This window comes from Elaeis guineensis, chromosome 13, assembly GCF_000442705.2.
Source record: "Elaeis guineensis isolate ETL-2024a chromosome 13, EG11, whole genome shotgun sequence".
NCBI lineage: Eukaryota > Viridiplantae > Streptophyta > Magnoliopsida > Arecales > Arecaceae > Elaeis > Elaeis guineensis.
Window position 1 is genome coordinate 9515804 of NC_026005.2, and position 9960 is coordinate 9525763.

Consider the following 9960-nt stretch of genomic DNA (forward strand, 5'->3'; position numbering starts at 1 on the left):
ATATTTTTTATAATATTTTGTATATTTTTTTAAAAAATGATTTAATATTTTTAGATTAATAATTTTTTTTCGATTTTATAAAAACATATTATTCATAAAAAATAATTTATTTATTTTTAAAAATATAATAATAAAAATAATTTGATTAATAAAAAGGTTGAGCAATTTTTTTTTATGATATTTACCCACAAAAAACACTGGGATAACATCGGGCTAACGGTAAAATTGATCCGGTATGAGCCAAAACATGAAAGAATCTCTACTCGCGTGGGGGAAAAACTTCCCAGACCCGCAATGGGATCACTGAACGGACGGCTCAGATCGGCAAGGGTCACCCTTCTCTCTGGTACTCGCCGTCCGGCTTCCCACTTCTCCTTCCTCTCGTCGAGACCAAACTCTAACCCTAACCCTGACCCTGAAATCGTCGTCGCCTCCGAGTTCGAGATCGATGAGCTGAAGGGGAGGCATGGAAGGGGCCGCGCCGCTGCTGCCCGGCCCGTCGGACCTCTCCGGCTCTCTCCGCCGCTTCCTCGCGGAGCGGCTCGGCTCCCAGGACGACCTCTCGCGATCCCCCAACCTCGCGGTGGAGCTGTGCGGCGAGTGCTCGGATCTCGAGGCGTCCCTGGCCGATCTGGACCGCCGCCTCTTGGAGAGCATCGCTGCCTATGCTTCCCACGCGGAGGAGGTCGGCGGCCGCCTCGGCGAAGTGCGGGCTGGGCTGATCGATCTCCAGTCATCCATCGCTGGGCCTTTTTTAGGTACGCCATTCCAGTACCTGGCTTCCATATTTATAAAATTAGGGTCTTTGATTTGTTTCCTTGGCTCCGTGCTGTGGTTAATTGTGGAAGTCTAACGGATCCAGGTGGGGAAGAAGAAACGAGGGTGGGGAGGAAAGAGCGGATCTTGGTGGAGGAGTTGCTGGCGCTTGCGAAGGAGGTGGCGAGAGTGGAGACTGTTCGAGCTTATGCTGGTAAGTGGCAGTTTTCCATTGGAAAATGTATTCGGATCGTCGTCAAAATTGGATTTTTTTTTTTTTTTTGTTGGTATTATTTGTAAGCTTAAGATGTACAAAATGATAAATTGTGGTGGGGGTTTGTATAATGTACTAGAAATTGATTGATATTTGATTGGAAAATAGTCCTGTTGATGTTGATGATAATGTTGGAAGTAATAGATTATGCAGGCATTGAGAATCTATGAAAGGTAGGGAATTTAAATATTGGAAGAATGATTATGCAGTTGTTAGTATAAGCTGGTCAAGGGACTTGACATACAATGGACTAAATCTGATTTTAGGATTCAATATGTAAAATAACACACACCCTAAGATAATGTAAATCCACTATTTGAGCAGGTGATCAACCGCCTAATGCATGAACTCCATCAAGCATGGTATTAAAATAGAAAACCAGAAAATAAAATGAAGAAAGATTATTAAAATCTACAGAAGTTGTAGGAAAGACAAACTTTTAAAGTTGGTATAGGTTAAGTGTCGGATGCTGTCAACACCTATGCATGCAAGTGTAGGCAAAGATGAGTTAGTGGTTGGCAACTACTGGTTAGCAGTTTGAGGAGGACGAAATGGGGAATAAAGTCTGGATGGGTGGGCTGCAATTTCAATGGAAGGGATAAAAAGTGAGGGATGGAGGTGGGGGAACAAATGATGAAAGAGTTGGTGGGGTGGGAGGAGGGTAATTAAAGTATCAATCTAATTAAAGGAGAAGAAGAGGGAGAACGAGGGAGGAGTATTGGGGGGATTAGAACATCTCCTTAAAATATGCCTTTCTCTTCTATGTGAATTCTACTTTTTGCCGCTTCCTTCTTTTGTCCACTTAAATCCCAAAACCTCAAGCAATATGATGGATTGCGGGGATTAAATATAGCAAAGGGGTGCTTTTTTGTGCCTAGGATTTTTTGCTGGACACAGAAAAGGCTCACCTTTTGAGTATGTAAATGAAGCTGCCTTGCCTTGGGGTAGGCAAGGCGCAAAGGTGATGCCTTGATGCACCTTTAGCAATTGTTGGAATTTCCTATCTTCACATTTTTCTCTTTAGCATTTTACGTTCTTTCCATTTTTGAGTGTTCTCTTTCTAAAAATTAAGCACCAAGAGAATCTTGTATTTTAAAAGGCCTAAGTTTTAAACTAAAGGGACGGTAAAAATAATGATTTTGGAAAGTAAAAACCTTTGTGTATAGCCTTAAGATTGCACAATAATGAGGAATTAGCACATTTTCATGTATTTTATTATTGTAAGTTTTATATGTAAATATGGACGGTGTCATTCACTCGTTGGTAGTAATTTTGGACTATGGGGTAATCTATCAACTAGTAAGCTGATAAAATGACATGCTCCTAGCAAGGTTGTTTTAAATATCCCTCTATATTTGCTTAACATTTGAATACACACTTCTAGCAAAGTTCTCGCATAAAAGTTTTTGTAAAAATCCCTAAATTCTGTTGTTTCACCTATTTTTTTTTATTCTTCCTCAATATACACAAGCATTATCTTTATCATTGCACATCTTTTCATTTCATGCACTTCTAAGATGTTTGTTTCCTTAATTGCCTTCTCACGAGCACAATATATATGATGCATCATCATGTAAAATATAGACTTTCTTACCAACTTGTATCATTTTTATAAGATTTTGTATACTAAGGTTTTGCATCTTGGTTGAGATCTCGGTTTGTATCAGCAACAAAGATCCCTCAACATGACTAAAATTCTCAACCTCTATTATCTTGGCACATATAAACCAATAAATTTTGAATTATAGGTCGATATGATATGAACATATTGGCTGATATTTTCTGGACATCTTTTTACCTAAATAGATATTTTAATCAGTAAATCCAAAATTAGTGCCTTAAAGTAATTAGTGACCTTGAATTTACAATATAAGCCAAGTTTTTGATATTTTGGTTCTAAAATATTGGTTGAGATCTTGGAACTCAGATCTTTCAAAATGCCCTCACCTTTCAACTTGATTGAGATAAATTGAGATCTTGGCTATGTCAGCCTTTGTTAGGCACCAAGATCATTGATATCTCAATTTTTAAAAACCTTATTATGTACACTTTGTTCTATCCCAAGTTTGCAAGCAGTACCTTCGATCACCTTTTTAACCCCTCCATTCACCTAGAAGTTTTCTTCATATTTTATGTGTATGTGAGGTCTAGTTCGCTTGGCCCAACCTCACTATCAAAACAGCCCAAACCGCCCTCCCTTCCTCTGTTCAAGTTACAGAGGGAGATCTACTATGTCAGATGCTAGGAAACCTCCTCCGTCTATTAAGCCACCCCCACCCCCACCCTTAGTGGTTCCACCATCTCGATTGTAGTTGTCGGAGAAAGACACAATAAAAAGCAAAGAAAGAAAAACTCTACATTTTGCCTTCCCCTAATTGCTACTGCCTCTGCCCCCCCCAATCTATCATTGTGAGGAATTGTCATCACTGGCCAAGTTTCACTGAAAATCACTACTTCAGCCATCCCTAATGCCTCCCTTGTTTTCCAATCATGTCTCTATTTCAAAATCTCAGAGCTCTTTCTCGCTCTCTCCACCATCTAGCCTAGCTCTTTACAATCCTCCGTGATTGTGCACCAGAGCTCAGCTATTGACAAGCCAACTGAGACTCGATTTGACATCAAGTTATCCACTGGTCCCTTCTTTTCAAGCCGAGCTCTCTATTTCATTTTGTTCTTCTTTACCTTCTGGTCACCATTATTGTCGCTGCCATCTACCACCGGTCCTTTGATTGTCACCTGCCACCACAGGTTCCCAGAGTCCTTTGCCCTCCCGCTTTCCTCTCTCTCTCTCTTTTAGCCCAAATCGTGGGCTATGCTCTCTCTATCTTTGTCTTTCTTGCTCAATGCATCTGGGTGGATCCCAACAAATGGTCACCTCTAGGTCAACCATAATAAAGAGTCCTGGTCTTGTGACCATCCATCATGTCGGCCTCTACCCCACTTTTGGACCCCATGCCTGCTTCTCTCCTCTCTCTTTCTCTCTCTCTCACTTTCCAAGGATTTAATACTATCACCTTTTTTCGTCTCAAGAGAGCCCCTACATTGATCCTGACTTCTTATTTTGAAAAAAAATTTCAAAATTAGTTGGATTTGTCCGCTAAGGAGATTTGTCATTTATTTATGATGAATATATATTGATATCAAATAAATTATAAATCGATTAATATTTAGTTCATGAATTTTATGAAATTCCATTTTAAGTGGAAAATAATTTTGTAGTTGAAAATATTACATTTATTACCAAATATTATGCATATTTATTTGGAAATCTTTTATTAAACATGCTTGTTTAGAATTTGACATATCCATGGTTTTTGAATAGCTTTGCTATGTTTGAATTTTGGATTCTAAGCTTGACTATATTTTGTATCTTATCAATTAGGGGTTATGCCTTAGTGATTCGTCGATTTTGAAACTCATTGTTCTACCCCTGTCACAAGGTATAAGTGTGGTATTTTGCGCACTCTATAAGATATAAGTATGGTATTCTAGCCCACTCCATGGGGTATAAGTATGATGTTCTGGTCCACTCTGCTTTGTATAAGTGTGGTTCTTTGGTCCTACCACAAGGCATATATGTGGTCATAGTTTTATAGGCTATGGAGTTGGATTATGTTATTTTAAATTATCATGTAAATATGAATATTAATATGAGTATGATTAGTTGAACATACATGAATATTCTTGATTATAAACATTATAATTTAAATATAATGATTTTGCTTATATGCTTATTATTAGTGAGAATATTTTATTAGTTTATTATTTGAGTAATATAGTTAGGGTATTCATTATTTATTAGGTTGTTGAGCTCATTATTCATCTTTTCTTTCTTTACAGATCTAGAGAACTAGTTACTAAGAGGGTATTGTTATGTGAGTGTGACTAGATGCAAGAGCAGAATGCTCTGCATAGCCTAGAATTAGTGTTTGCTTTCTTGGTATAAGTAGTGGAACCATTTTTATATGTTTCTTTCTTCGATTTATTATTTGGGAAATAGTTGACTTTAGAATCTTGTGGACAAAATTCTTGAAGTTTCTTGTTAGTTTTGAACTTGTTAATTATTAAATTTGAATTATAGTTGCTCTGATTTTATTCCATTGCCTTCTCTATTCGATTATGGTATTATGGTAGATGTCTTGCATGCTTGTGAGATAATGCCCTATGAACATGCAGCAGTTGAGATGTCCTTAACTCTTGATTTAGGGTTGGGGGAGTGACAATATATATCATATGTTATGCACCACAAGCACTGAACAACTGGCTCTCAAGTTCTTAATACAGACTCCTCAAATGTTGCATATAAAGCTTGTGAGATGGTGCTATCTCTAGGAGTTTGGATTGTCCCCATCCTGTACAATCAACATGTGCTGCAATTGGGATTTTAAGGGTGGAAAACATAGCCTTCCTTTTTTTCAACCTAGCTTTATTTTAAATATTTTAATTTTTATGTGGTTGGTGGATCTTTTGACGTAAAACAAAGATTTGATAATCCAATCCTAGGTTTGAAGGACTCAGATGAGTAGGGATGTGGCAGCTTAAGTTGCTACATGCTACATATCTGAGTTAATAATTTCTCAGGCCCAAAATTGTTCTCGCATACTTAAAATCTTTGGTGAGTGTTTGATCGTCATGCAACACTGCAGATTCTATAACTACCACACACACTCAATAAACCGTACAACAACATCTTGATGAAATAATAAATAGTTTACAGGCCATGTGAAAGTTGTTTGATCGTCATGCAACGAGAAGTCTATGGGGTAGTGGAGGTGAGGTGAATTGTAGCTCTAGGTTTTGTAAATTTACCTTGGGCATCAACGGATGTAAAGTCTGCTCGATGTGTTCAGCTTGTAGAAAAGAATGCACACCCTGGACTGCAGAACTTTTCTGGATGGCCATTTTTATTGGAATTACACTGATGAAGTGTTGACTGGATATTATTTTATTTAACACAGAGATGGCATTAAAGCTTGATAGTTTGATTGGTGATGTTGAAGATGCAGTTTCCTCTTCTGTGACAGGAAAACTCAGATCTCCTCATGTAGTTAATTCAGAGGTGAGATTCATGTCCTGGATTAGAGAGGAGGTATGATCTCTCTAACGTCAAGCTGCTAAACCTTCTTCACATGTTTTCTGATGCATTCTCTTTTTTAATTCAGATTGTAGGAAATTCACATGATGGCCATCAACTCTCTCAAGCAAATAGAGGATATTTTAATATCTGTTACAAAAATGAGGTCTTAATGGGCTCGTCTTGTCTCAGCTGTAGACTACAGAGTAGACCGAGCTTTGGCTATTCTTCGACACCAAGCAATTAGTGATCATCGATCTCTTCTAGCATCCCTTGGGTGGCCCCCTCCACTTGGCAGTTCAAATCTTGCAAATCTAGAAACAGGAAAATCAGCTGAGTTTCTTAATCCACTTATTTCAATGAAAGGGGACCTGAAGGGCAAATATGGTGAGAGTTTTCTCTCCCTATGCAATTTGCAGGAGTTGCAGAGACGAAGAAAATCTCGACAACTGGAAGGGTATAATTTGGAGACTGCATTACACCAACCACTCTGGGCCATATAAGAGCTAGCGAATCCAATATCCGTGGCATCAGAACGCCATTTTTCGAAGTGGGTTGAGAAGCATGAGTTCATTTTTGCACTTGTTTATAAGATTACGAGGGATTTTGTAGATTCCATGGATGAGGTATTGCAACCACTAGTAGACAAGGCCCAGCTTGTAGGTTATAGTTGCAGAGAGGAGTGGATTTCAGCAATGGTGACTTCAGCATCTACTTATTTGTCGAAAGAGGTATTCCCTAAATATGTTGATCTTCTGCAGGAGGGCAGTTCGAATGATATTCCATCACAAGCCAGAATCTCATGGCTTCATCTTGTTGACTTGATGATTTCTTTTGATAAGCGGACCCAGTCCTTAATCACACATTCAGGATTACTGCTTTCGCTTAGGGAAGATGAGAATTTGCAAAGGGTCTCAGTTCTATCCATCTTTTGTGATCGCCCAGACTGGCTTGAGATATGGGCAGAGATTGAGCTCAGGGAAATGCTAGATAAGTTGAAACCAGTGATGCATGATGAGAAAAGCTGGAAAACAAGGATTCAAGGGACAGTTCTGATGTCTGGGTTAGAAGACTATAAGTCTCCTACAGTTTCTGGTGCTGTTCTTCAAGCTGTGTCTTTGCTAATTGACAGGTCCCGGCCTTTGCCAAGCATTGCTCTTAGAGCAAGGTTTGTGAGGTTGGCTGGAGCTCCACTTGTGCAGGAACTTCTTGATTGCTTGCTTTGCAGATGCCAGGAAGCCGAGGGTCTTACTGCTTTGGCTGATGATGATGCTATACTCAAGGCTTCCCAATCCATTAGTGCAGCTCAATATGCTGAATCTATGTTGACAGAATGGTGTGAGGATGCATTCTTTCTCGAAATGGAAACTGTGTCCAATGAAGATACATGGGGAGGATGTATTTTGGAGGAAGAGATGAGCGGTTTGAAAGAGTTCAGAGCAGAGTGGGTTGAGAAAATCTCGACGGTCATTTTAAGAGGATTTGATACACGTTGTCGGGACTACTTTAAAAATAAGAAGCAGTAGCAGGAGAAGCCAGAAGGATTGGCTGTATCTAGGGCCTTTGTTGGTGCTCTAGACTATCTCCAAGGGAAAATCTCCAGACTTGAGGAGGGTTTAAATGCAATGGACTTTGTTGCAGTGTGGAGAAGTGCTGCTGCAGGGGTGGATCAATTGATTTTTAATGGAGTTTTCATGAGCAATGCAAAGTTCTACAACGGTGGTGTTGAGAGACTTGGTGTTGACTTGGAGGTCTTATTTCAGGTGTTTGTGTTTGAGGCCTGAAGGCTTCTTTCCCAGATTGTATGAGGGTTTGAGGCTGTTAAAGATGGAGAAGGGAAAGCTCAAAGATGAGATGTCAATAGCAAAGGAGAGATGGTTGAAAGAGAATGGCATTAGGCATCTAACAGCTGCAGAAGCAGAAAAAATAGTGAAAAATAGAGTATTTGGAGGATGATATCATTCATTAAGAACAAAACAATCTAACAACAGTGTAAATTGTTGAGTTGGGAATTTGTTGTACATGGGTCTATGGCTTCTCATATATCACATGTATTATTATTATTATTTTTTTGGCTAATAAGCTTGATATCGTTTCATTTCTTCTGAAGAATGTAATAAAATTCTTTGTTCAGTCTAGCTGAGATGTGCGACTCCGGGTTCCAAATCTTTGAACGGCTTTTGTTTGTTATGGATGATTTGTTCATATACTCTTTTCCAGTACTTGTCTTGAGTGTTACGATATGTGATTTGATGAAGTTCATATTTTGCTCTCTGATCATGTATTTTTTATATTTTTTTTAAATGTTCAGTCATGTTCGTCTGGTGTCTTATTGTTTCTGATAGGACATCCTGAGACAGTGAGACCAGAGAGTATAATTTCTTATGCTTCCAGGGATCCTCTGTTTGTATGGCTTCATTATGTCATGGTTTCCTTTTACAAACCCAAAGCCCTTTTATCATGATGTAAAACAAATAGGGCACTCACTAACAAAGTTATAAACAATTACGGGAAAGATAAACAATATGGAAGATAATGCAATACTGCGATGCCTATTTGAAGCGCTGAGGTCGTCCATGAGTGAACATAGTGGAGCTTAGGCTTTGAAGCCTGTGAATACTGTAACCATGTAGTTGTGTTCGAATTTTCTTATAGTTAGTAGAATAGAGTAATTCTTTGTCTACCGCATCTAATGGAGAAAAAATATATCGCTTCATCAGATTGTGCTACATAATGCAATTTATAAGATAACAGATATTTAATACAGTTTAGCTTTTTTTCTTAAATTTAGAAAGGATATAAACTAAATGTTATAATATATCGCCCTTTGCCTGCACGAGTATTTGCATATATCTAGCACGGCTTTCAGCCGGACCATCTGATCCACTTTCCACACTTTATCCCTAGATATTAAACAGATATTAAGACCAGCATCCATATTTATTTTAAAGAGAATTAATATAAATCAGATTTTAATTATATTTATATTTATTTTAAACAAGTATGAATATAAGTATCTGGTATCGAGATTGCACGTAATGCATATCTAGGTAAGGATCTAAATCATAATTATGAAACTCGCAAAGAGAACGACCTAGCCAAGGATTTAGATTATTAGTCTCATTGGATTTATATCAAATATATATTTGTAAATATATTTAAAATATAAAAATCAATAATTGTCTCTTTTATAGAGATCTTGTAAAAAAAATGTATATGTGTGAGAATATCGTATCATATATATTGATATGTTTAAATATTTTATACAATGAAGTTGGAAAAATTGATTTTTTTTTTTTCATAGTGAAAAGGATTGATTTCTATAAAAAAAATTAGTAGATGACGTATATATGGGCAATGTTATTTTTTTACAATATGAAAAAGTTTTAAAAAAATATAATAAAATATCAATATAGCTCGAAAAAAAAATGTTATCTCGTGATTGGGGACTACTTGCTGTTTTTAGCTTTGCTTCTCCTTCTTTTTTTTTTTTTTTTCTTGATAAAATAGATCATCGATAGAATTTTTGTATGAATATATTCAAAAAAAATAGAAAATAAAATATTTTTTAGTAGAGTAGGAATCTCACCAACATCTATCCAAATTGAGTAAGTGAGAATTCATGGATTGTTGGCCATGGATGGCCCAGAATCTAATTCCTGGCAATGCGAAACAGTTCATGGATTGTTCATGAGTTATGCGGAAAGCTACTTATATATTCTTGGTTAGTCTCATTTCTCGGCAACAATTTGGAGAATTATTAGGCAAATAGAAAAAAATACTACAGTTTATTTTTTTTTGATAATTGGGCAATGATTTTTGACGACTATTGTGATAACTCGGCCCATTAGGCCTA

The 9960-nt window shown here is 37.4% G+C and overlaps 1 pseudogene; it reads left to right on the forward strand.

Moving 5' to 3' along the window:
• Nucleotides 1-205: 205 nt before the first annotated feature.
• On the forward strand, nucleotides 206-8170 carry LOC105056550 (RINT1-like protein MAG2; annotated as a pseudogene).
• The last annotated feature ends 1790 nt before the right edge of the window (nucleotides 8171-9960 follow it).